At 37.2% G+C, this 23,985-nt stretch overlaps 3 non-coding genes across 3 annotated transcripts; 2 read left to right on the forward strand and 1 right to left on the reverse strand.

The window, feature by feature from the left end:
* Positions 1-384: 384 nt before the first annotated feature.
* Positions 385-468, reverse strand: TRNAY-GUA (transfer RNA tyrosine (anticodon GUA)). Its single transcript has one exon. It is a non-coding gene; the product is annotated as a tRNA-Tyr (tRNA).
* Positions 469-4,820: 4,352 nt separating this feature from the next.
* On the forward strand, positions 4,821-4,894 carry TRNAP-UGG (transfer RNA proline (anticodon UGG)). The gene has a single exon. It is a non-coding gene; the product is annotated as a tRNA-Pro (tRNA).
* An 11,035-nt stretch (positions 4,895-15,929) lies between these two features.
* TRNAT-GGU (transfer RNA threonine (anticodon GGU)) lies at positions 15,930-16,001 on the forward strand. Its single transcript has one exon. It is a non-coding gene; the product is annotated as a tRNA-Thr (tRNA).
* Positions 16,002-23,985: the final 7,984 nt, after the last annotated feature.

A 23,985-nucleotide genomic window follows, 5' to 3' on the forward strand; every position in this document is an offset into this window, starting at 1 on the left:
CTAGTCCGTCCAGATCCTGACATGATCATTCACAGTTCACTTACTATTGGATCGGGACTGACGGTTCTCGAACCCGCAACTTCCGTCTTGACAGGGAGGTACTCTAACCAATTGAGCTACAATCCCATTACAGTACAGTTCACCTACTATTAGATAATATTTATTTCATGATAGGTGCTAGATAGGTCATATAGATTATGCGAGTGCTAGGTCGATTAAATATCTTATCCTTCTCTTTCATTTTTGAAATGTATCGATTCATACGGAATTGGGCATCTACGATATGAATAGATATCGATGTCGGGGTTTAATAACCAATTATCTTTTCATTCATGATTAGCATGAATATAACCATACCGATAGATTGGTATTTATTATATTGGTTGGGTCGAGCTGGATTTGAACCAGCATAGGCATATTGCCAACGGATTTACAGTCCGTCCTCATTAACCACTCGGGCATCGACCCAGGAACAAGACAGTAATTGAAAATTATTTAGGATACCTAACGAATGGATCATGGTACCCCCAGGGGAAGTTGAATCCCCATTGCCTCCTTGAAAGAGAGATGTCCTGATCCACTAGACGATAGGGGCCACCAATCTATTCTTTATAATATGAAAGTGATCGGGAAGTTGTCAATAATATTACCAGAATTCTTGGTTTCCTCAAGTTTTTTTTTTCAATAAACTTGCCTATCGATAAAATGGAGTCCCTTCAGAAATTAATTATTGCAACTAAAACAACTCTAAAGCAATTTACAGAATCTCTATTTGTGATCCATCGGCCCAGTTCCGATAAAAAAGACTTTATGGACTCAAATTATACAAAATGTTTCATGCTTGATAATTTTAATAATTTTAATAATTTTAATAATTTTAATAATTTTAATAATTTTAATAATTTTAATAATTTTAATAATTTTAATAGTGAATGGGGCTTATCGTTCTCTGATCGAAGTTATCCGGAAAAGACTCAAAAAAATATAAATGGGTTGGTTGGACAAAAGATCGATCCGTATGTTACAATCGGATCGTGGCGGGTATAGTTTAGCGGTAAAAGTGTGATTCGTTACATTATCAACTCGAATAATGGAAGGATCTTTTACATGGATCTTTGATCCATCTAAAGCTCTATTTCCAGATAGGTTCAAAACCTCCCCTATACCATCCATCCAGAGTTCATATGTTACACAACTTCATATACTTTACGTTCCCATATTAGAGTATAGTGCTTCACTTCTTTCCATTAAAACAAATGCCCGTTGGTGTTCCAAAAGTGCATTTCCGAGCCCCTGGAGATGAAGATGCAACTTGGGTCGACTTATACAACCGACTTTATCGAGAGAGATTACTTTTTTTGGCTCAGGATATCAATCACGAGGTTGCAAATCAACTCATGGGTCTCATGGTATATTTGAGTGCAGAAGATTCAAATAAAGATATTTTCTCATTTATCAACTGTCCCGGTGGATCAGTAATACCAAGGGTAGGTCTTTTCGATATGATGCAAGCAATAGTACCAGATGTACATACAATATGCATGGGGGTAGCTGCTTCAATGGGATCTTTCATCCTAATCGGGGGAGAAATGCCTAAACGTATAGCATTACCTCACGTTAGGGTTATGATCCACCAACCTGCTAGTTCCTATTATGACAGATCGGCTGCAGATTTTCATAACGAATCGAAACACGTAACGATGCTTTGCGATTACATAACCAGATGTTATATACAAAGAACGGACCAACCCGGAGAGGTAATTCAACGGGACCTGAACAAAGATGTTTTTATGTCAGCAACAGAAGCCCAAGCTTATGGCATTGTTGATGTCATAGCGGAAGGTTGATCTCATAGCGTAAGATCCTCTTTTTAATTTATTTTTATAATGAACTGTAAACTGTGATCTCTTTGTTCCTTTTCAAAAAAAAAGGGGGGGGAAAGTGATTCATTTCATAATCACCTGATATGGTATGGTTAGGATCAATCCGAACCAGTTGATTCCGCATACAATACAGCTAGAATGCCCACTATTCAACAACTTATTAGAAATGCAAGATAGCCAATAGAGAATAGAAAAAAATCTCCTGCTCTTCGAGGATGTCCTCAGCGTAGAGGATTATGTGCTAGGGTGTATGTGCGACTCGTTTGGATCAGAAACTTAAACAGACTGGGAAATTCTGACAACGGAATAACAGAAGAATTTTCCCGCTGTAATCAAGTAAAGAACCATCATCTAACCTTACCGGGGATGAAATTTATGGTTTCCATTGGTGCAAATCCAATCACCTTGATGTGGGATGAAAAGCAATTCCTCATTGGTAGCGAATGGTCATCAATCCATTGAGCGGGGAAATCATGCAAATTGAAGAAGCATAAAGTTTATGCTCATATTGCCGCGAGAACGGAACAACAGGGTCAGCTACCTGGCCAACCCCAGAATTACATGTCGTTACTGTATTAATAGATCTTGTAATGAGAGTATTTATTACTTAATGATTCAAGAGTAGAGCTGGAGATGGTAAACCATACAAGTTACCGATAACATACTCATCTCATATTTTGGAAATGAATAAAAGGCTCCGGCGTATAGAGAGGACCTTACCGTTGGAGAAAGAACCATAGAAACGATGAAACCCATGATTTTTTCTCATTCTCAGTACAAGGTCCCAGTCCTTGCCTACCAGGAAGATGCCTATCCAAAGGGAATTATGGTTGGGAAGGTTGCAGTAGCAAAAGCCATTGGAACTTTTATTTTCTAAATAAGAAGAATCAGTGTTATTCTCAATGGACCAAACAAAACAAATGACTAACCGAGAAAAATATTAGCGATTCATGAGAGTAAACTTCAATGACCAGAGTGAAACGTGGATATATAGCTCGAAAACGTCGGAAAAAAATTCTTGCATTTGTATCAGGCTCTCGAGGGGCCCATTCGAAACTTTTTCGAACTGCTAACCAATGGAAAGCTAGAGCCTTAGTTTCCGCCCACCGAGATAGAGGTAAACGCAATAGAGATCTTAGTCGTTTGTGGATTACTCGGATCAATGCAGCAGCTCGTGCCAATGGGGTTTCTTATAATAGATTCATCCAATATTTGTACAAGAGGAAGTTGCTTACAAATCGTAAAACACTTGCACAAATAGCTGTATTAGATAGTAATTGCTTTTCCACCATCTTTAACAACTTATCGTATGATGAAATAGGTTAGGTATAGATGAAATAAATAGGTAAAGATGGAATGGATAGAACAGATTCTCCCGGAGAATTCCCTCCGGGAAGGTCGAAATATTGAAAAGTTTTTTCATATTGGATTGGAAATGAACGAAAAGAATTCAATCCAATTCTTTTCCAAAAATGAAATCCTGTTGACTTTTTCAACAATAGACTCAAGATCTGCATCTTTATCGAACATATATTCCAGCTCCGATTTGATTAAGGAGTAGGCTTATTTCCCATGGATCAAATTAGTTTTCATTATAAAGAAAAGGTAACAAAGATAGAATACGAGCTCGTTTAATAGCGTTAGTCATTAGACGTTGTTGTTTTGAAGTTAATCTATTCACTCGGCTGGATAATATTTTTCCTTGCTCAATAATAAATCGACTAATTAGGCTCATATTTTTATAATCGATCCGATCTCCCGACCTAATAGGTGACAAATGTCTACGAATTGGGTTCAAACGTCTGCGAATTGGTTTCAAATGTCTACGAAAAGATTGCTTGGGTTTATCCATAGTTTGTTTCATGAACCTTTTGAATACTATTTATTCCAAATCTTTTTAAAATATTGTTCCATTAAAGATCTTGTTGAAATACCATTTCTTTTTATATCTGTGATTTATTCCTATCCATGGGTAGTACGTTTAATCTCTTTTTTTTTATCTCTCCATGAATGGTATGCTTGTAACAATAGGGACAAAATTTATTTGATTCCAATCGAATAGGTGTATTGCGTCGATTTTTCCGAGTCGTATATCTAGAAATCCCCAGGAATCTTTTATAAACACTATCTTGGGTACAACTAGTGCACTCCAAAGTAATTGTTACTCTTATATCTCCGCTCTTGGCCATAAACTTACTCTGAATATTGGTTTTGCTTTTCGACCTCAAAAATAAAAAGGGAAAAAGGGATAGAAGTTGATAGCCGGAGATCCTACGGTGAAACATTTGAAAGTAAAAAAATGATTGATCAGGAGTGAGTTTTCAGTTTTACTTACAAAATTGAATGTGGAAAGAATCTTTAGATCGATATTTCTACTTGAATTCTACCCCCTTCCAGTCCTAAACTTAGATCCTTTTTGGGGCTGAATGCACTAATTTCTCCAAGAGGTAGGAGAAGTCAATCTAGCACAATCTTTTTTCCCTTGGCTTTAAGGGGAGGAAAAAAATTAAAAAAAGGAAAGAATAAGAGCATCTGGAAAAAAACGATTGATTTCTATCAATAGGGCGGCTAAAAAACTGATGCATAAAATAGCTAACACAGGCGCTGTGGAAAGATAGGTCTTTAGATCTTGCATTGTAAATTCTCCTTATTGATCATAATGTGTAAGTGATTCAACCGTATCAATAGTTATGAATCCTAGAGAAAACTTGGAACTGATGAATATATATATAATGTGATCCGGGCTGTGGTCCTATTTATAGAAAAGGAAAAAGATGTTTCATCACCATAATAAATAGTGATATTCTAGATAATAGACCTTACATGTATAAAGTCTTTTCACTCACGAGACCGAAGAGAAATGAATGTGGAAAAATGTGGGAAACATATTTCGAATTCTATAAAATAAAATTAAAATAACATTGTCTAATGATTAGAAGGGATGTAGCGCAGCTTGGTAGCGTGTTTGTTTTGGGTACAAAATGTCGCAGGTTCAAATCCTGTCATCCCTACCTTTCCCTTCTTTTCTATGGAAAGAAAGGAATGAAAGATCATTTGATATTGATTCGACTGGAACATCAAATAATTGAATCGTATTAGATGCGAAAGTGTTTTTCTCTAAGAGTATCAACAAAAGGTATTTTTCCTTCATCTCCGAATATTAAAGAAAGCACTCTTAGTTCAGTTCGGTAGAACGTAGGTCTCCAAAACCTGATGCCGTAGGTTCAAATCCTACAGAGCGTGATTCTGTTCCTATCAAATCCAACCCTCAAAATTATCGATAATTCAATCCAACTGGAACGAGCAATGGAATCTGACCTCCTAGGAAAAGTAGGAGGCCAATGAAATTGGAGGATATTCCAGGATCAAATATCCAATTGATCACCACGTCGGTTTTGTGAATATGCAGTTACGAATAATCCGGCCAAAGTTATAGGAATTAGACCTAACACAATTCCGGATGGCAAAGCCTCAATCATTTCTATTCAACGAAATAAGTAGGGATAATAGCTATACTGGATAGTACCCTTAATTTGCTATGAATCTGAATGATCAGAAATTTATATAGAGGGAATAAACAAAATTATTGAAATTGAAATAGTGAACTGAGAGGGTTTCCCCTTCCTTCATTTTGAATAAGTTGTATCTTGCTCGAACTAATGAATAGGACTAGGGTGAAAATGATAGAAGCCAATAAGAAACTGAAATAACTAATTATAGTTATAGTAGGCGTGGAAGGACTGAATGAAATATGGTTTATACATATCTTCATGAGACAATTACCTAAATTTTTCTTTTCATAACCTTGAGATCAGAATACAAAAGATCAATTGTCCCAATTCGTACCAATTCTCCTATATCTACTATAGGATATGTATGAATGAACATGGATGAGAGGAGATCTATAGTAGAAATCTGTTCATTATCCTAGAAATCATTCATCGAGCAACTAATGAATAGCACCGGCAAACCCCTTCACAAATTGTCGAATGTAATCTTCTTACAGGGTGAATGAATTCTCAATCAGTACGATTGGATCACCTGGCATTATCTTTTTACCAGTAGCTATCGGTCCAGAGACCGGATCGGAAGAAAACTCTCCACAGACATAGCCAAAGTTTTGTGATTTTCACGTTTAGGTGTAAGAAAGAATATGAATATCCAGTTTGTCCTTTCATTTCTCTATCTTATTGATCCAATCATTCAACCCTCTAGACGGATTAGGTTTTTTCAATATTAATTATTAGAGCGAGTAGAGCCCGATATTACAGAAATTCCACCTATTGAAAAGAGTAACTTGTAATTTCACATACCTAAAATTGACTAGGTAATTAATCCAAATGTTGTCCAAAAATATTTATTCTGTAAGATATCCCCATAGTATGAAAATTCGTAGCAAGTTGAGACACCATTCATCTTCATCCAAGCACGTTAGTCAAGTTTTTGAATCAAAAGAGGAGGAGATTCGATGAAGAAACAGAATCTGATCCATGCGGAAGGTTTGGTTACTGAATCACTCCCCAACGGTATGTTTCGAGTTCTGACAGATAATGGATGTCAGATTCTGACTCATATTTCGGGTAGGATTCGACGTAATTCCGTATGAATACTACCAGGAGATAGGGTCAAGGTCGAATTAAGTGCTTATGATTTAACCAAAGGACGTATAATATATAGAGTTAGCAACAAATCTTTAAACGATTGAATCACCTTTTGAACATCTGATAGGGATCGAGAATCACAGATGAAACAGACTCTCTGTCTCAGGAAACAAAATGTAATATGAGCAAATTGGAGGGTCACAAATATGAAAATTCGTGCTTCTATTCGTAGAATTTGTGGAAAATGTCGACCAATTCGTAGACGGAAACGAGTTATGATAATTTGTTCTAATCCAAGACATAAGCAAAAACAAGGGTAATCCTCTTCTATATCAATTAACGGATCTAGTGGTAAAATAGATTTCGATATGCATTTTTCGAACTAAACTCATAATGATTAATATGTCAAAAACTATAAAAAGAATTGGTTCACGTAGGAATGAACATCGAGTACTCAAAGGAGTTATTTACGTTCAAGCAAGTTTTAACAATACCATAGTGACTGCTACAGATGTACGGGGACAAGTTCTTTCTTGGTCTTCTGCTGGTGCCTGTGGATTCAAAGGTAGAAGGAGAGGTACACCATTTTCTGCCCAGACTGTAGCAGAAAATGTTATTCGTGCATTAATGGATTGGGGTATGGAACGAGTAGAAGTTATGATAAGTGGCCCTGGTCGAGGGAGAGATACAGCATTACAAACCATTCATAGAAGTGGCATACTATTAAGTTTTGTACGTGACGTAACCCCTATGCCACATAATGGATGTAGACCTCCCAAAAAGAGACGTGTGTAAGAATTGAATGAATTTCAAGAGAAAGAAATGATTTAATGATCTGATCAAATATTCTTGGTATGATTTGAGATGAAATCTCAGTCTCTATTCAGACACTACGATGGAAATCTATCGAATCTAGAGCATACAGTAAGCGTCTTCATTATGGCCGTTTTTCTCTATCCCCGCTCTGCAAAGGTCGAGCCGATACAATAGGCATCGCAATGCGAAGAGCTTTACTTGGAGAAGTAGAAGGAACATGTATCACACGTGTAAAATTAGAGAACATAAAACATAAATATTCCGCGATAATAGGTATTGAAGAATCAGTACATGACATTTTGATGAATCTAAAAGAAATTGTATTTGGAAGTGACTCGTACGGAATCTGAGAAGCTTCTATTTATATTGTTGGACCCAGAAATGTAACTGCTCAATATATCATATTACCACCTTCTGTGAAAATAATTGATACTACACAACATATAGCTAGACTTACTAAATCAATTACTTCTGATATCTGATTACAAATTGAAAAAAATCGCGGATATATTATACATAGTCCAAATAATTATCAGGACGAAATTTTCCTATAGATGCTGTTTTTATGCCTGTTCGCGATGCGAATTATAATATTCATTCCTATGGGAGCGGAAATGAAATACGAGAAGTCCTTCTCCTGGAAATATGGACGAATGGGGGGTTAACTCCTAGGGAGGCACTTTGCGAAGCTTCTCGAAATTTGATCGACTTATTTATTCCCTTCCTGCATGGAGAGGAACAGAACATCGATGGAATGAACAATAAAAAAGGGTCTAATATGCTTCCCTTCCCCCTTTCGCACGTATTGACTGATACGGGGGAAACGAAAGAAAAAATAGCATTTCAACTTATTTTCATTGACCAATTAGAGTTACCCCCCAAAACCTATAACTTCCTTAGAAGAGCCAATATACATACATTATTGGACCTCTTAAATTACAGTCGAGAAGATCTAATGAGAATTGAACACTTCGGGAAGGAATCTATCGAACAGGTATTGGAAGTTCTACAAAAACTTTTTGCAATTGATCCACCCAGGAATTAGTTTCGGGTTCATAAAATGGTTGGTTTCATTTCATCTCTTCATTTCCTTTACCCAAGTTCTTTTGGAGAGTCATGAGAATCTTTGACATATCTCTCTTTCATGGAATATTCGAAAGAAATATCTGACAAGATGGGTATATCTAGGGAGATATAATTTGTCTTAAAGCAACTACTCCCTAGATATATGAATAAAAAAATTGAAATATTTTTATATTTGACAGTTGGATCAAATTGGATTGGAAAAGACCTAAAGTTAAAGATTCATCAATAGGCAACGCTGCCCCAATACCTAACCAAAGGGCTACTACAGTACCGATCAAGGATACTGTTGTAGCTACTGGACGACGAAATGGATTCTGAAATTGATTCACATTCTCTAGAAAAGGCACCGTCAATGATCCCGTGGGTACTAAGCCCATTAAAAGGACACCTAATAATTTGTTAGGTACTGTACGAAGTATTTGGAATACAGGGAAAAAATACCATTCGGGCAATATCTCCAAAGGAGTTGCAAATGGATTTGCTGGTTCACCAATCATTGATGGTTCTAGAACCGCTAAACCTATTGTACATGCAATAGTACCTAAAATTACTACTGGAAAAATATATGAAAGATCATTGGGCCAAGCAGGCTCTCCATAATAATTATGTCCCATACCTTTAGCTAATTTAGCCCTTAATACAGGATCATTTAGGTAAGGTTTCTTTGTTATTGGGATAAGTAGATCTTTATGGATCTATCCCCCGAAAGAACCGGACATGCCAATTTTTATCATCCGGCTCGAACAATAACTGGAGGAAGTATATATCACTTATTTTTTCCCGTGATGGAAGACAAATTGGAAAGTTAGGAACTAATAATGTCTATGATCATCCATCATTGGTCATTTTATTATTCCAGTTAAATGCTCATGACCCAAGTAAGCTCACAAATTCGATCATGATCGATATGCCTTTTAGACCATCTTAGTCCTTGTAATTTTTGTTTATCACCACGAATAGACCTCAAAAGTTTTTTAGCATACAAGGTATTGACTTGTTATTGATCTGGCCTCTCTCCTTCCTTAGATCCCTTCTTTCACTCCAATAATTTTCCCATCGAAATGGATGCAAGGGAAATGGATGCATTTTCACACTATGAAAAGGAGAAGTAAAGTCATATAGTCCAATTATTGAATATATGAAAATATTGTCCCATTGTCCAGATCTCACGGAGCCCTTCCTGATTCGGATTCGATCATAGAAAGAATTCTCTTGGAACGGAACAAACTGACCAATGCCTTTCCACCCAGGTGCTAAACTTCCTATTTCTGATAAGGAAATTGGGACAGAGACACATTTTATCAGAAATATTTATGTGGTAGATCGGAGAAAGTATCTGCATGGCCTAATCAATAGTTCAAGTCACACACTCCCATAATCCATCTTCTCCGTCTGAGAATCTACTCCAATTATTTGTTTGTATTGGATGAATAATACTCCAAAATCGAAAGGAGAAATCCGAGGACCATATTTTCTATGGATATTTCCATTTTTGAATAATAAATATTCGGCGATGATATATTACTGTCGTTATTCGGAACGATAAGTTATGAATAGTTATTTTCAATCTATCTTTCCTCTCTATAAAGGACCTGGAATACCCTGCTTACGGATCATTAGAAAGTGCATTGGCATAAATACAGCAGTAAGAAGGGGTAATATGAAAGTGTGTAAACTATAAAAACGAGTCAAGGTAGATTGACCCACACTAACACTTCCGCGTAATAATTCTACCAGAGGAGATCCTATTACAGGAATAGCCTCAGGCACACCAGTCACAATTTTCACTGCCCAATAACCAATTTGATCCCAGGGCAAAGAATAACCAGTTACACCGAAGGATACGGTCAACACAGCCAAAATTACACCTGTGACCCAAGTTAATTCACGGGGTTTTTTGAATCCACCTGTGAGATAAACACGGAATACATGCAGGATCATCATTAGAACCATCATACTTGCCGACCATCGATGAATTGATCGGATTAACCAACCAAAGTTAACTTCGGTCATTAGGTATTGAACAGAGGCAAAAGCTTCTGTAACGGTCGGACGATAGTAAAAAGTCATAGCAAAACCAGTAGCTACTTGTACTAAAAAACAAGTAAGTGTGATCCCCCCTAGACAATAAAATATATTGACATGAGGAGGAACATATTTACTGGTGATATCATCCGCAATCGCCTAAATCTCGAGACGCTCTTCGAACCGATCGTATACTTTATTGAGATAGGTAAACTGAAATTCCCCCTCTGAAAACCGTACATGAGAATTTCCCTTCATACGGCTTGAACAAGAACACGCAAATGCTTTTGGACACGAATAAATAAATTTTGGAAAAGAGATACTTGAGGGTTCGTTGCCTGACCGGCTGGAGAAATGAAGATCATTCGAAACAATCCAGCATTTCTATTAGAAGACTCTATAGTGCCAAAATTTCAAAAAGTGCCAAAATTTCAAGTCGGCTCATCCCTATGATAAATCACTATAGGCCCTTTGAACGATCTTTTACCCTATTCGTGTGATCAGTTCCCTAGAAAAGAACTAATATAGACGATTTATAGGAATTATCTTGTCGAGATCTCAATAGATGAATCAATCCAAACCTCAGATTTCAATTAGACCCCGATGATTTTATCAAATCCCCAAAAGGTTCTCTGGGTAATAACCTTTTCATTTTCGCTCATTCGACGAAATATGCTAACTAAGAGAAATCAGATACTATATCATTCTTTGGTCATAATCAGCATAATTATGAGAGGGGATATTTCCTTCGATTTATTATAGGAAATACCTCTTTCAATTTCTTTATTGGAAGTCTGGTGATGAGGAAATGATAGGTACAAACCATAGTTCAGATCTTCTGGAACATATCTATGATAGACCTCGTGCTCTAGAGATTCAATATTCTAGAAATGAAATATCCAACAAGGTAGGACCATCTTGATGAAGATAACAGATCGGTCTTCTGTACTATAAATATGGATCGATTTCAACAAGTCGCACACCCATATTCCAAAAATCCTTAGAGAAAAGTAATTACACGATCAAACTATTGGAACAAGATAAGCTAAAAACTCAAAGCCACTATTTGGTCTGGGTTTGAATCCCTCAGTTCTTTTTTTTTCTTCAAGAGCTCACCAGGTGAATTTTGGAGTTTCTCAGCCCCAACTAACCGGAATCCCATCCAATAAAATGGAAGAATTATAAATCTCCAAGATAATAGATAGGAATACTGCAAATAGAGCCATTGCAAAACCCATAAGAGGAGTAGTTCCCCATCCAGGAGCTACTTTACCATATTCTGAATTAAGCGGTTTTAAGGTCGTTCCTACAAGGGTTTCTTTTGGCGTGGTTTTGGAAGTATCATCAATGGTCTGTGTAGCCATAGAAACTATTGTATTGGTTGAGATCTGTTAACTTTGTTATTATATGGTAAACATACCATGATATTGGGATCACCTAATAATGGAAACTGCAACCTTAGTCACCATCTCCATATCTTGTTTACTTGTAAGCTTTACTGGTTATGCCCTATACACCGCCTTTGGGCAACCCTCTAAACAACTTAGGGATCCTTTTGAGGATCACGAGGACTAATTGAAAGAATGACCTTCCCTATAGGGAAGGTCATTCTTTCTTTGATGGGAGAGAAAGAATGACGATTTGGAGAAGCAAAATTATTTCCCCCCTTTAGTCGGAAGTTTGGGTGGTTCTCAGAAGAAAATAGCGAAAAAGATTATCCCTAGGGTCGATACCAACAGGAATGTATAAACCAATGCTTCCATAGATTTGATTTGATCGTAATTTACAATTATGGAGATAGCTTTCGTACTAATATTTATTAGAGAAGAGATAGGAGCAATATCATACCACTTGTCTTTTAGTAGTTGGATCTCCCAGTTTTTGGAATGCTCCAAATTCTATTCGATCATCCAGATCCGAGTCTATACCAACAAAAACATCTCTGAATAAGGTCCTAGCACCATGCCAAATGTGTCCAGAAAAGAAAAGGAGAGCAAATGTAGCATGTCCAAAAGTAAACCAACCCCTTGGACTACTACGAAAAACACCATCAGATTTTAGAGTAGCACGATCTAATTCAAAAATTTCACCTAATTGAGCACGTCTAGCGTATTTTTTAACTATAGCAGGATCACCAAAACTAACCTTGTCAAGTCCACCACCATAGAACTCAACAGTTACACCTACTTGTTCAACACTATACTTTGATTCTGCCCTCCTAAAAGGAACATCGGCTTTCACAATTCCTTCTTTGTCCACCAGAACTACTGGAAATGTTTCGAAAAAGGTAGGCATACGACGTACAAAAAGCTCATTTCCCTCCTTATCTTTGAAGATAGGGTGTCCTAACCAACCAACAGCTATTCCATCTCCATTGTCCATTGCACCTGCTCTGAATAACCCCCCCTTAGCTGGATTATTACCAATTTAATCATAAAAAGCGAGTTTCTCGGGAATTTTGGACCAAGCTTCTGATAGGCTTAAATTTTCGGCCAGACCGGCACGAAACCGTCGATCTATTTCTTGTTGGAAGTATCCCTGATCCCACTGGTAACGAGTTGGACCGAATAATTTGACCGGAGTAGTTGCGGAGCCATACCACATGGTCCCAGCAACAATGAAAGCTGCAAAAAACACAGCAGCAATACTGCTGGATAGGATCGTTTCAATATTCCCCATGCGTAATCCTACGTATAAACGTTGGGGAGGATGAACACTGAGATGGAATAGACCTGCTAATATACCCAAAATACCCGCTGCTATATGATGAGAATCTATTCCTCCTGGAACAAAAGGATCAAAACCTTCAGCTCCCCATGCTGGATCCACTAGTTGTATTTTTCCAGTTAGTCCATAAGGATCAGACACCCATATCCCAGGACCATACAAACCCGTTACATGAAATGCTCCAAATCTGAAACAAGCTACTCCTGAGAGGAATAAATGAATTCCAAATACTTTTGGCAAATCTAAACAACGTTTTCCCGTACATTCATCACAGAATATGTCCAGATCCCAATATACCCAATGCCAGATAGCTGCCAAAAAGCACAGGCCAGAAAACATGATATGTGCCCCGGCCACACCTTCATAACTCCAAATACCGGGATTAATTACAGTTTCTCCAGTGATGTTCCATCCACTCCATGAATCCTTTATTCCCAAACGAGTCATAAAAGGTATAACGAACATACCTTGTCTCCACATTGGATCAAGAACAGGATCGGATGGATCAAAAACTGCTAATTCGTACAGAGTCATTGAACCAGCCCAACCAGCAACTAGAGCTGTATGCATTATATGTACAGAAATTAACCGTCTAGGATCATTCAATACGATGGTATGAACGCGATACCAAGGCAAACCCATGCAAACACCCCTTTATCGGAAAAAGTAGACACTATGTAACCTTCTCACATTGGATTGGAAGAGATCATGTTATCGAGCTAGACCCGGATCATCTTGAAAGTGAACATATATTCACTTGGACATTGCTAATGATGGAACAGGTTTGAAACAATTTTGTTCATACATAATAGCAGGGAGAGGCAAAGATATTTTATCGTTTGTATGTACCAATACACAATGTAGGGATTGGTCCCATTTATATTGATAAAAAAAGAGGAAAGAAACGAGATATTCTAATCCTTCCATTCGTTCATGAACGATACCTTTGCAATTTATGGACTAAGTCAGATATAATTTTTGATGAAAAAAATATCATTTTTCTACTAAAGAGTGGAGCTATTACTGTTCCATAAACAGTAATACTTTACTGCACTGTGGGAAAAAAATAAAATACTGAGTTCAAATGCTCAGTCAAAATGATAACTTTATCATTTTGTGCTATGCAATGAAAAAAAAGGTCAAAATAGGAAGTGTCTAGGTTAATGGGCCTTTTCCGTTCCGTAGAAAGATTTGGGGTTATTCGTTTTCAGGATCAATAGTGGACGAACGGAGAGAGAGGGATTCGAACCCTCGGTATGGATGATCCATACTACGGATTAGCAATCTGCCGCTTTGGTCCGCTCAGCCATCTCTCCAAGATGGAAGAGTTCATGTGTAACAAAATGAATGGTGGAGTAAAGGTGTATATCATAGTATGTACAGATTGTATCGGCAATATAATGAATATTGCCATTATTCAGTTGGATAAAGAACAATCCAGTCAATCGTATCGTTCATTTCGTTAAAAATAGTTCTGTATGACTAAAGCAGAAAAAATCAGCAGTCATACAGTGCTTGACCTAATTTGATAGCTAGAATACCTGCTGTAAAAGCAAGAAAAAAAGCTATCAAAAATTTAAGCTCTACCATATCTTCATTCCCTCCCCAATCAGTTTGATTAAATGCATTACATGGATTAGTCCATTTATTTCTCTCCAAAATCAAATTTTATTATCTAGATATTGAAGGGCTCTCTATCTATTTAGGGTTCTCTATCTATTTTATGTATTATTGTAAAGATATCAGTTGCTCAAGGCCATAGGTTCCTGATCGAACTACACCAATGGGTAGGAGTCCGAAGAAGACAAAATAGAAGAAAAGTGATTGATCCCGACAACATTTTATTCATACATTCAGTCGATGGAGGGTGAAAGAAAACCAAATGGATCTAGAAGTTATTGCGCAGCTCACTGTTCTGACTCTGATGGTTGTATCGGGCCCTTTAGTTATAGATAGATAGAGCTTTGGATGGATCAGAGATCCATCCAAATATCCTTTAACTATTTAAGTTGATAATGTAACGAATAAAACCCACCTGTATCACTAAACTATACACGCCACAATCCCATTGACGGATATTCCGTCACTTCTTTCCTTCCACATTTGAATCCAAATTCCGGGATTCCTTAATTCTCTCTCTTCTATTTCCGAGAGAGAACAAAGGATTCTATCCATTCTAGTTTTAGAAATTCTAGGTTGTTCTTTCTCTTTATCAAGGAATTTTTTTGCTCAACTCCTCTAATCTTCTAATTGAATTCTTTCTAATTCATTTTAGAAAGATCTTCCTCTTCCAGGAAGAAAAAGAGCCATAAACTGGAATGGCTCCATATTCTTAGCTCTCAATCTTTGTTGATCTCTTATAGTAATCACATCTTGAGGTTTGCAAGGGTAACTTGGTATATCTACCATATGGTCATTGACCCGGATATGTCCATGATTCACTAATTGTCTAGCTCCGGGAATGGTGGGAGCCATACCCAATCGAAAAAGAATATTATCCAAATGCATTTCAAGTAATTGCAATAGGACCTGACCCGTTGAGCCTTTGTCTCTTCTAGCAATACAAACATATTTCAGCAAATGCTCTCAGGCATAAATTTTCTCCATCCGCTTTGTATCAGCTCAGCCCAGAGTTTCCAGTATAGCGATCCTTACCCTACGAGCTACTATAATATATGTTCTCAACTACTATATATCTCAACTTGATATCTATAAAGATAGATGGATCATCCATATCCAATTTGTTGTCCATCTACCATAGTAGACTCACTCATTCATATATGATGAGGGGGCCCTTTTAACTCAGCGGTAGAGTAACGCCATGGTAAGGCGTAAGTCATCGGTTCAAGTCCGATAAAGGGCTCATGTTTCCCACGAAGAAAGAAGGCTCGGGTGTCCATTTCTATTACATAGATAGAAATATTTTCACCGAAATATGAAAATGAAAACAAATCGGATTCGGATCCTGTCCGGTTTTTATCTTCTTTTATGAGGCGAACGATGGGACTTGAACCCGCGCGTGGTGGATTCACAATCCACTGCCTTGGTCCACTTGGCTACGTCCACCCCGAAAAAACCAATTTATCTATCTACAGTCATTTCTTCCAAGAATAAAAAATGAGCTAACATTTGTTCTTATGTGGGTCGTCGGTGACCTCTGATAGGGGATCAAAGCAAGATCGATGACTAACTCTCAACTCTCGAACAAGTTGTATGGCTTATTATCAAATATGTGATAAATATGAAGTATTTTGTATTTCTCCCGGAGAAATATCCCGATCCCATCTTCCCTCCGTTCTTTTGAACGTGAAAGAAGAATCTTTCTTCTTTCGTATCGATCCTTTGTCTATTCACTCATGGGTGATAATTATTGTTTTTCCCTATTAGATTTTAGTTTTCAACTAACACAGCTTTGCAGATTGGTTCGATAGATCCCACGTTATTCGAGTTGTATGAATAGATATTGGTTCAATACAAATGATGGGAGTCGATCCGCGATGTTGAGAATACGTATGTATCCCCTAACTGTCAATTGATAAATTTTTTGCTTCAATTCCGTTTTCGTAAAAAAAAAGAATGGATTGATTCAATGGAGTTTCAGGATATGGCAAAAATTGAACCAATCTGTTTGTTCTGTTTCATCAATGTGAAAAGATTCTACATCTCGTATCATATTTTGCCATAGGTTAAAACCATATGTTCCTCCAAGAAGATAGGAAGAATCCGACCATTTTTTCTTAAATGGTCGGACGGAACGAATAAGAATTATTATATGAACCATGAAAATGAAAGAATGGATCTAATTCTTTTTTCTGGCTCGAAAAAAAATTAAGCCCTGGAAAAATTTGTTTTTTTTTTATGATCAGTAATTTGTCCATTAGTTCATCTCTGATTCCCGATAAACATAGAGGATCTATTGAATCTCAGGTATTTTATTTAACCAATCGGGTCCTAAGACTTACCCAGCATCTGCAATTGCACGGAAGAGACTATTCATCCCAAAGGGGTTTGTGGAAAATTTTGAGCAAACGTAAGCAACTTCTGGTTTATCTATCCAAGAGGGATAAACTTCGTTACAATGATTTAATTGGTCAATTGGGTATCCGTGGGCTAAAAACCCGTTAATTTCGAAGTTTTCAATTCCAATCCAATTTTTAGAGATCCAGGATCCAGTCGTTCTTTTTTCTTTTTATTTTTCTCATTTAGAAAAACGAATCGAAGAGGGGTTACACATGATCATGCTTGCTGAAAGACCCCCTGATGGTAAGTATGGGTCCTCATTATCCATCGATACACGTTGTTCTTCGACTTATTGCTAGATGGTAAAGATTTTATTGGCTGTGAACCTCTATCCCATTGCGTTACATAAGGGGGTAGGAAGCAAATTGTTTAGAACCGAACAATATCTCCCCTATGTAACGCAATGGGATTATTGCGCTACTATGTTCGCAGAGGCAATAAAGGTAAATGCGCCGAAAAGATCGATCGGGAAATATGTATCCCAAAGGGCCAGCTATAGCACAGTGATTATGCTAAAGTTGGGTTGTATAGTTTTTTTTTTATAGCCTGGTTTTTTTCATGGTGAATGTCGATGCTCAAACTTTTTATTATTATATTTAAAACTCCATTCTCTTCTATTTTTGGAGATAGGGACATGATATATGATCTATTTCTGCTACAGGTATGCGAATGATGCATAATCATTATATCACATGAATCGTTTACCTATGACTATTAAATCTCCCTATAAAAAATGGATCTCCCATCCTTGATTTCGTGGATGAATACACTTCAGATTCTTTCAAAGTATTGCTTGTGGAGTATGCGTTTATGCCTAATTAATCCACCCGTTGTTGATTGGAAAAACGAACGATTGGTAATTTATAGTATTTATTCTGGAATTTGCATCTTTCGTGGAAATTGTGTTGAGTATTGTTCATCAAATTTTCTTTTTATGATTGAAGAATATGAACTCCTGACCTATGTATGATCGTCATAAATGAAATTATGATTATATTTCTCCGGGACGTTTACCCATATCGGTGATAGAAGATTCGAGAATTAAAACAATTCAAAGTTTAACTTGTTTGTCCGAAGGAACTATGGACGAACATTCTGACCGATTAAAGAATTTCTACCAATTCTTCAGATTCAGTTTGGATTCGATCAGAGAGGACTGATGGGTCGAGACCATACCTTTTTTCTGGATGGATCATAAATAAGGATCAGGATATTTATAATTTGATTAAGAATGTCACATGTATTATTGATCAAAGTCTATTATCAACCAACGGAATTATAGACCAGTTCATGTAATTCCCAGATCCATTGAAATACAAATATTTCAATCCGATTAGGTATGTGGATAAGGTCACTTTTTTTTTTTTAGTGAATGCGATCATGAGTCAGAATATTGGAAATTCTCGCGCACATAATGAATCCACTTGGATATATTTTTCGTCTAATAAGTATGATGAGAAGTATAATTCTATTCCTGATCTTATAATAGAAGATCATTAGATAATGGAAAATAAAAAACTAAATATAACTTTTGTATCTGAGAAGATAAAGGTATAAGGGGTTGATCTATTATGCTCGAGCATACACTTATTCGAGTTCGAGGTGCTTTCTTCATTATCTATTGGTATTACGAGTCGAAACATGGTTAGAGCACTTATGTGTCGCCAATACTGCATACGGTCGATTCAAATTCAGTAGCATATTCGGATTATCTTAAAATATAGCCGTCCAAGGGCATCTTATCGATCTTTGTTATAGCTATTGTAGACACTGAAACAGCTATTTTATTAGCTACTGACATCGTATCATATAATCAATTCGTATCGATCAATTTCATTTGTCGAAATGGTGATGAAGTATCGTATATCGGTATATCTATACCTTATCAAAAAATAAGGTATATCTCAGAAGATATATCTATTCTATATGACCAGAATCTATCAAAATCTCTATAGTATTACGGTCGATCAAAAACATGATTGATCCATATAAAAATCATTAGGAAAATTACCTGTCATGATTGGACCATATTCGGGGTGATCTGGGGGGATCGAAATGATCCAAAAAATACAGATCAGTTCCAAATATAATGGAGATTACAATTATTGATTCGTTTTATATTCATAATATCCCGTTATTAGCCATCTTTATTGGGCATATATTAGAAGATTTGGCTATATATGATCTTATCAAATTAAAACTTTTTACTAACTAATGGAGATCCAATGGCACATTTGGTCAAAATTTATGATACATGTATTGGTTGTACCCAATGCGTACGAGCTTGTCCCACAGATGTATTAGAAATGATACCTTGGGAAGGATGTAAAGCTAAGCAAATTGCTTCTGCTCCAAGAACAGAAGACTGCGCAGGTTGTAAGCAGTGTGAATTTGCTTGTCCAATAGATTTCTTGAGTGTACGTGTTTATTTATGGCATGAGACAACGCGCAGTATGGGTCTAGCTTACTGATCAATATGCACAATAAAAAAGGTTAAATCCATTTCATATTAATATTTTTTTTTATCCACTGATAAAAACCCATACTTGATCCAAGATCTCAAGTATGGGTTTTTATCAGTGGAGATGCAAAGTATCTTCTATAATGAGCGAATTACCTTGGCTCGCTCAACTATAATTGTTGGTTTGCCTATATCTGGGGTTCCTTAGTCCTATTATTTCCCACCCATAGAAGGAGGGAATGATCTGATTCGATGGTATACTCTAGGTATTTGTTTACTCTAACTCCTTTTCATTATATATACATTCCGTCCATTACCATTTCCAATTTGATAAATTATTGATCCAATTGAAAGAATAAAGAGTATAACTGGACTTATTGATTTTCATTGGAGAATGGGAATTGACGGATTTTCCATCGGACCTATTTGACAGGATTTGTTACCACTTTGGCCATTTCAGTTGCTTGGCCAATTACTCAAAATCCTCGATTGTTGCATTTACTGATGTTAGCAATATACAGTAGCCAATTATCCTCAGTATATTATACCTTTATTTCCTATGCGGGAACTGGAATAAATTTTCGTTCACCCACTTCTATCCGTACGGAGGGAGGGGGGGGGGAAAGACGTTTCTATTTGGCCACAATACACTGCGAGTAATTCTATCTTTCCGCTAATTGGAGCTTTAAGTATAGGTCTCTATAGATCTGATAGACCAACATTAGGTTCAGGAATATTGGATAATAAATAGTATTCTATTTAGGGTTCTTCATCGCTTATACAATGAAATCGCCAATTTTTTCACATACCCGGTTACCCTACATGGGTAAGCGCATTATTATAGTACATGTATGCTTCAATAGCCGGAGTTCCATTGAAAAAAGGGAATGGGTTAATTCAAACATGGAATTGCTACCTCATACTCATTTTATATTTCTTTTCGCTGTGGTTGGTAATGATAGGAATGGTTCAAATCGTCTTTCTTTTATTTGAATCTAATATAGTTCAAGTTATTTCAAGTAGTGATTCCATCATTCTATAATCACTACTTGAAATAACTTGTACCAGTTATTGATGTCACTTATCAATCACATAAAAGAACTGGATCGAATCTATCCTTCCTTTTCCTTCCAGGAATTCGGTCCATTTATGGTTCCAACCATCCACAGCTGTGTAACCCTATTCCTAATAGATTGACCCCCAAATAACGGATCCAAACTATAGAAAATCCTAAATAAGCCACAATTGCTGGTTCCTCACCCTGCCAACCCTTATTCATTCTAGTATGCAGATAGATTGCGAATATGGTCCAAGTAATTAATGCCCAAGTCTCTTTTGGATCCCAGCTCCAATAAGATCCCGATGCTTCATTGGCCCATATTGCTCCAGAAAGAGTACCTATGGTTGAAAGAGAAAAACCGAGACCAATCGCACGATAACTCCAATGATCTAATTGTTTAATCAATTGACATTTACAATAATTCGTTGATGAAAAATAAACAGTGTATTGCAAATCACTTTTTTGCTTTTCATGTGAATAAAAATTTTCATTGGGAAGAATGGCTCGGGAAAATAAATTGTCCATCGCACCAAAAATAACCTGTCTATTTACTCCGGACATAATCACTAGAAGAGCTATGGATGCTAGGGATCCACATAAAAGGGTTGCATAGCTGAACAATATCATACTTACATGCATCATTGACCAATGAGATTGTAGCGTGGGTACTAACATTCCGGATCGTTGCATTTCCTTCGAAAGACCTAAAGTAGCAAACCCATGAGTTAACATAGCACTTGGCGCGGTGATTGCACCTAACCACCGATCATCTTGACTCCGTACTTCTAGAAGTATATGGAACACGGATGAACTCCAGGAAAGGAACATGAATGATTCATACAAATTACTCAACGGTAAATGTCCTGAATAAAGCCAACGATTAATTAATAATCCCGTTGTACAAAGAAAAGTAACTATCATGCCCTTTCCTCCCGAACTACTTAGTCCTTCAATTCGATAAACTAAGGTTCCCCAATAAATGAGAGTGACAACCAAAATGAGAGAAAAAGAGATGTGAGCCAATATATGTTCTAAAGTTATGAATATCATAATAAACTCATTTATTCGTTTTATTCCCGAATGAGATCTATGATGGAAAGATAGGATTCATCCATCACAATGAAAATAGATTGAACATATATTGTTACATAGGAAGAAGTGATTGATGAGATCTTCCTGGAAAAATAATGCCACTCGGATTTGAACCGAGATGCTCTCGCACTGCTTCCTAAGAGCAGCGTGTCTACCAATTTCACCATGGCGGCTTCGTAGGGACCATACTAGCTTATTTACACCAGATCGTCAATGTTATGGAACGTGTCTAGCAGAGGGAGTGATCTGTGAATATAATATAAGTCCAAATAAGATCTAAGTTCGGGCATTAACATTTGAATCAATTTTATGTTGGTTGATAGTTATAACGGAGCATGGCGCAGCTTGGTAGCGCGCCATCTTGGGGTGATGGAGGTCGTGGGTTCAGATCCTGCTGTTCCAAAAGAGAATTGGAAATAGTCACATGCGTTATTGTACAAAGAATATATGTAAATTTTCGCTTATTTCGCTTACGATGGGAAGAATCAGAACAGCTAGATTCCAAACAATAAATGGTTATACCATCACTTTATAATTTTTTTGATTGGATGGTTTGATTATATACATATCTAGAACGAAACTATGTTTCTGATCCATGATCTCCCATATGATTATTATTTAGACTTTCCAATTTTAGGGGAGACATCCAAATATATTTATAGCTCCCAATAATATTACATACAGGCTAATATTACCATATATAAGCTGTTAATGAATGAATTGATCCTATTTTGAGCTACTAAGATGTAGAAGGGGGTTTCATCAATAGGATCAAATTGCACTAGATTAGTCAGCTCTTTTTATGTATCTCTATCACAATGGTTTGGGCATTACGCATTATAAATGGTAGAGATATGAAGAAAGATGATTACTTTTAGTTCTCCTAAAGGATTGAGCACTTCTTTTTATCCAACCATAAAGGAGGGAAAAAATGGGACCCAATAGGGGGATGAATCATTGGGAGGAGCAGAAACAGAAGAAGAATGAATCAAGATATCTGAAACTATAGTAATTATTCACCATAAAGCAATAACGCGCATACTAGAGGAGCCTAGTTAGAACCCTTCTCCCTTGCGGAGGGTTTTCTAATTTCCCCTCCCAGCGGAGAATCGAAAGAAATGAAATATCCCTCGCTAAGCTGCCTCCCTCCGGATGTTAAGCAGCCATCCTTCACCGGGGCGGGGGTGAGGACAGGTTCGGGTTCGATTGTTCTTTCTTTTCCAGTGCTCCTCGTCGGGTTGGAGTTCGACTCTCCATCAGTAACAACTATAATAATCGTTCAACCGTTCAAGCCTTCATTCACCCTCGGTTCCATCCTTCACCCCCGATTGATTGTTTGGGAAGGAAGGTCTACAATTCTCTATCTTGTCGGAAGGAAGGACCATCCAAACAAAATACCGGACCTATGCTCGGGTCTTCGCCGAAGAGGATTTCGCTGGGTGGGTGGGTAAATAGATCTTAGATCTCGATGGCGGCGATGGCGGCCCTCACCATATGAATAGTGAGTCGATGGCGGCCTTTGTCGAGAGTTCGGCAAGCTCACCCTACCGGGCCTTGACTTCCTATTGGAATATTGAGCAACGAATGAATGCATAATGACATATATAATGATATATATCTATTTGTATACGATATTCGATCGATAGAGCGTGAATGCATATATTATATATGTAATTACGCTTTCTCGAATCCAATCACCGTACTTCTCTGAATGAGAAGTCAAACTTCCCTAACCTCCGCCAAGGTAAAATGGCCAATCTCGTAGGATGCGTAAGCATGCTCGACTGTTAAGGATGCGTAAGCAGGCTCGACTGATAAGGAGAGAAAGGGAGATGTCCGATGGAAGGAGGTTCTGCCTTAGGTAGTAAGAATGAGGGTAATGGCTTTCTAGAGGGTATATAAATGTGATAAAGCTTCAGCATTTGGCTTCTGTCTATTCTGTTGATCCAGTAGATTAAGCGAGTGATGCAGACGTTGATGCTGTTAATTCTGTTGAGTCAGTCCGGGGCTAAGCATTGGGACAACTAGTAAGCTAGTAGAGTCGCTTACCCACCATCTTGTTTCAGGTTTTGCCCGACCATGCTGAGTCATCTGCAAATCGAAGATGAGTGATGCTTTCTCAATTCCTAGTGAAAGAGATACCTGAGATAAGGCTTTCTTCCTTTCCCTTTTTGATTGTTCAATCCCTCGGCAGCTCAAATTCATAGTCCAGGT

The sequence above is a fragment of the Pinus tabuliformis genome, chromosome 2_1, assembly GCF_031772625.1.
Source record: "Pinus tabuliformis cultivar Carrire ecotype Pingquan chromosome 2_1, CPIR1, whole genome shotgun sequence".
NCBI lineage: Eukaryota > Viridiplantae > Streptophyta > Pinopsida > Pinales > Pinaceae > Pinus > Pinus tabuliformis.